Source organism: Phaethon lepturus, unplaced genomic scaffold (assembly GCF_000687285.1).
Source record: "Phaethon lepturus isolate BGI_N335 unplaced genomic scaffold, ASM68728v1 scaffold43899, whole genome shotgun sequence".
In the NCBI taxonomy this organism is placed as follows: domain Eukaryota; kingdom Metazoa; phylum Chordata; class Aves; order Phaethontiformes; family Phaethontidae; genus Phaethon; species Phaethon lepturus.
Window position 1 is genome coordinate 322 of NW_010566370.1, and position 4,875 is coordinate 5,196.

The window sequence follows — 4,875 nt, forward strand, 5'->3', positions numbered from 1 at the left end:
GTTTGTGAGGCTGGTGGCAGGAGGCAAAGTCACAGGCGGATTGCTGCGGTGACCGTGGTCTGGAACTGAAGGCGAGCTGGTTGCTGCCTGGGGAAAGGGCTTTATTGCGCCTTGTTTCAGTAGCGCTGGAAGAGCCCTCGGATCCGCGCGTGGAGCAGGACTCCCGGCACCTGAGGCTTCCTCTTACCAGAACTTTTTAAATCCCAGCGTTCAGATGTTGACAATGACAGCTCCTGTCGTGCGCCGGCACTGCTCATAGCTTGTGGCTCTCCCGCGTTCTCTGCTGGCCTCCCAGAGACCCTCTTGCAGGGCAGCAGGAGGGTGGGCGGCAAAAGTTTCCCTCGGTTCAAGGACTCTTTGGTAAGAGTTTGCTGCTGGTCTGAATTCAGGATTAGCCGTGTTCCCTGTGCTGTTAATTGTCTTGGCTATCAAAGCTATAACTTATATAATGACATGGGTAGAGAAGGTCTCTGCCTGGAAGAATTTACAACCTAATGAGGGTTGAAGTCGTGTGCAGTGTTAGCAGTGGAGCTAAAAGGTCATCCTGTCATTTTTAAAAGTGTTGGTTTTTTGGTTTGGTGTGGTTTCTATGTTGTTTTTTTTTTTTTAAGGAAATGTTTTATTTCTGAATGTTTCTGCTGGTGCTGGTTGGAAATTGCAGTATGTGGGCACTTCTGGAGGCTGATCGGGAAGAGAAGGGCTGGCTTAATTCTGATGGTTTGCTGGAGATGATGTATTTAAACAACTTTTAAAAAAAAAAAAGAAGAGAGACGGAGAGAAACTGAGCAGTTTATTAGAGAGGAGCCATTCTTGTTTAATATTCATTCTGGCCCCTGTTTAGGCTTGTTCTGGTGAAAGAGGGAGTGAAGAGGCGCAACCCAAACATGGGTGAGATGGTGGGATTTTTCCACCGAGCCTTAATTGCGTTAGTAACTCAGGGGAGGGTTTTGCAAGGCATGAGCTCTTAATAAATTTAGTGGTGAGTGAAAGTAGTTCTTCGTTCCCTGCTGATCTGCAACCCTTCTTATGCCTTTATCTTTTTATTATTATTATTTTTTGCTCACGTATGCCTCTTGTTGCATTGTGGTAGCAGGTCTCATGATGATCTTGAGCCATATCGTGGGCTTAATAAGGAGCTCTGCTTTGTAGAGGTGCTGGGCCTGCTGTGGCTGGGTGGAATTAATTTGGCACGGTGAATGCAGTGGGTTCACTTTGTGTTTCGTGACTTTTTAAAGCAGAATTGAAAATTACAGTTGTTTTCCCGGCATGAGAATCTGGATGTCGGCACGGGACGCAAATCAGGGAAGAAATTTATGCTTACATCAAGGCGCTGCGATGGTTTGGTTGTACAGCCTGTCTTACTCGAGACCTCATTTGGTGGATGAAATGCTGCCTGAGTGCTGGGATTTAACTCTGCAGGATCGAGTCCCCCCCCAGGTGTCCAGCCCAAAAACTGGGGGGCGGGGGGGGCCTGTGAAATTCCTGGTCTGCATTTGAGACAGAGCCTAAATGCTTGAGAACTGCGGTTTAATCTTGATTAAAACTGACACTTGAGGGTTTTTTCCTAGTCTCAGGATGCTGCGTTTATTGAAAGAGAAGACTTCTGTGGCAAACAATTAGAATCCTACTCGTTATCTTGCACAGTCAAAGCAATAAGCAGTTGCTCTTAACTATGCTTTCAACCAGCCCTAACCTCAAATTTGAAGAGACTGGTTTCAGTCTGTAATTAAAAGCCTTTTGACGAGCAAAACTCGGGGAAAGGGAGAAAGACAGTCAGTCTCTAGGATGAAGAGGAGCATTTGTACCCAATCCCATGACCCCTTGGTCCACGCTGGCACGTGTTTGCGTTCGGTGCTGCCTCCCGATGAGCGTTAGCCCTGAGTCCGTCCCGATATCTGTGCCTGGAGCATCCCGCCAGTCCCGGAGGAGCTCCGGTAGGACGTCAGAGCGGGAGTAAATGAGGTCAGACAGGCGTCGGGATCCTCTGCAAGTATCCAGGGGCAATTGTTTCTCGCCCAGCTCCCTGGCCGTATCGTCTTCCCTCCGTGCATAGTTTCAGTTTCCCTGCCTCCACAGTGTCACTGCTGGCTCCTGTAGCAGAGTCCGGACGTGACTTCCACGGTGCAAATGGAGCAAAAGTTGTTCTGTGCCTTGAATCGCAGTGGGGCTCCTTCCCCTCCGGAGACCTGGCCGTCAAAGGGACTTCTAAATCTTCCTGCGCAATCTCGGGCAGCAGCCCCGGGCTGCAGGTGGGAGGAAGCTATAGGGATCAGCGTCCTCTCTTAATGTGACATGGTGCGAGAAACTGGAAACTGGTGCGAGCTGCCCTGTGGCTGCAGGTGGGAGCCAAGGCCGCGTCGGTGAGATGAGCCGCAGATCCCCTGGCAAATTGGCAGCTTTCTGACGCCGTTGCTTTGCCGACCCCTAAAAAAAATGCGTCCAGCCGGACTGTCAGGAGCGCGATCTCCCTGACGACAGCCTCGCCTGTCTCAAATACTTTTCGCTGATCGTTTCAAAGCCGTGTGTGGATCCGTGCGCCCTCCCTGGGTGCAGAGGCCCGGGCAGAAGCACACGGCGCTGGCTCTTGCTGGGTGGTTTCTTTGCCCGTGAAGGGTTAGCACCTTCAGGACTGTTTTCCTCCTGCTTTCCACCCCTGCAGTTCTGTAGTGCCCATCGGAAACTGCGTGAGATCCTCTCCCTGCTGCGGGAAGGACTGCTGCCCTGCTTTTTTCCCCAGCAGAGGATGCTCCCAAGCATCCCTGTGCTGTGTTTTAACTCCCTCTTGCCTGCAGTTGTGCACCCTATTTCCTTCCTGGTTCATGCACCTACTTACTTCCCACTGGCAAACTGGAAACCAGTAAGTAGATGTCTTTTTCTTTTTTATCCACCCCCCCACCCCCCCCCCTTTCTTTTTTGTTTGCTTGAGTGCCTACCCAACAGAGAGCTGGGCAAGCATCGAAGGTAGGCTTGTAGCTACAGGTTGCTGCTCTCTAGTTACTCGGAGCCTCTTGCCCCAACAGGCAGAGTACATGCGGTACCGGTTCAGCGTTCCCTCCCTTCATCCCTGTGCTGCCCAGTCGTGCGCCGAGAAGGGAAGGAAAAGAGCTTCATGGCAGGACAGCGTTGCTGGGGATGAAGCGCGTGGCATGCTTGCTTTCGGGATTCGCTTTTGCACGTCGTGTGGAGTCGAGAACGGCGAGACGAGCTGTCTGTTTATCCACAAACTAGGAATTACATAAGGGACTGCCCTGCCTGGTATGCTCTGCTTTGTCAGTAAACTCCAATCTTATACTTAATTTTTTTTTCCATCCCCACCCCCCCAACTCCTTCCTGGTGTGGAAAAGACGGCCGGTCTTCGAGGTGCCATTTGAGGCAATTAGATTAATGCTAGACCTGTGACACGGTGTGCCGAAGGCAGGGGGAGCGGGGAGAAAGTGTCAGGCTTGGCGGAGGGGGAGGACGCGGAGGCTGCGAAGGGGAACCTGTGACATGGCTGCGGGGTGGGAGAGTGACAGGTTGATTTTGGGGCTCAGAGGCAGCTCGGCTGGAGGGGGGCTGCAGGAATGGGAAGGGGTTGGGGGTTTGAGTGCATCTTACCGTCCTCTCGGTTTAGGAGACGGAGAGAAGCTGCGACAGGAGGGAGAATGCGGTGCGAAGGGGGCAGATGCTGTCGGCCTTTCTCAGAGAAAACACCGGCGGTGGCTTGGGGGAATTTTGGCTGGAATGGGGAGCGCAGGATTTGATCTCTTGCTGGTCTGTGGTTGTGCTTGGTCTCTGGAGGGGAGGAGGGTGATAAAATACGCCACGCAGAAGCTCTTGTTTTCATCCGGCCTCGAGCGGCTGGGGTGTGCCGGTGGCCCCGCAGCGTGCTCAGCCTCGTGCTTTGCTGAGCAGCGGGTTAATGCTGGCGGCGGCTTCATTTCTTCGTGACGAGTTTTCAGTTGCTCCCTTTGGCGAAGGGGCCGAATGTTGCCTTTTTGAAATATTGGCAGCTTTGGTCTCGGTGCCTCCAGGCTTACGGGGCTTCCGAGTTGAAAAAGAAACCTTCCCCTTCCGTACACGCTGTGCTCCTCAGCAAGGGCTGGTCCTTTAGCCAGAATTGAAACGCACAGAGTTTCATGTTTTATGGGTTTTGTTGTTTTGGTTTTTTTTCTCCCCTCCTCTTTGCGTGTAACTTCTGAGGCTTTCTAAAATATTTAGGAGAACTAAGGGCTGAACAGCAAGGGCTTGGTATTCTGCAGGATCTCCCAAAAACCCCACCGTGGTTTTGCAGGGAGGCTGCTCCGTTGTTGTACGGCAACAGCGGAGCTATGTGGGAGACAATCCGTCGGAGGGCTGCGGCAACAGGCGTGTGGGCACAACTTGGGCTTGGCTTTTGAAGAGTTTGTTTCAGCAGCAAAACAACCAGCTTCCATTAACGCAAGGGTGGCCAGCCTTCCCGGCCCTGTAAACCCTGCCTGGACGATTTCAGCAGGCTGAGGGCTGCATGCGTAGGCTGCAGTGGCTCAGCTGAGGAGAGGAGAGAGGCCTGGGAGCAATTCGTATGCAGCCTGGCTGGAGCGAAGGTGGCCTTTGCAGCAGGGTCTGAGGGTCGCTGGGCAGCTCTCAGCCTCCTCAGTGGATGGTGGCTCATTCCTTCTCGGTACGGAGACGTTCCCGTTACTCGGCGGCTGTTGGTGCTGCCCAGAGACAGTCACGGCACGACGACCTCGTGTGATGGACTCCGGACCGTCACGTTGAGAAACCCCGAGGTAGAGCGATGGTGCCGGTGATGGGGGGGCTTCTGGCACAAAAATAAACCCCTGCACGCACAGAAGTTCAAGGGACACGCGCTGGCCTTGGGTCTGTGGCTGCGCGGGCTTGAACCAAGGCACA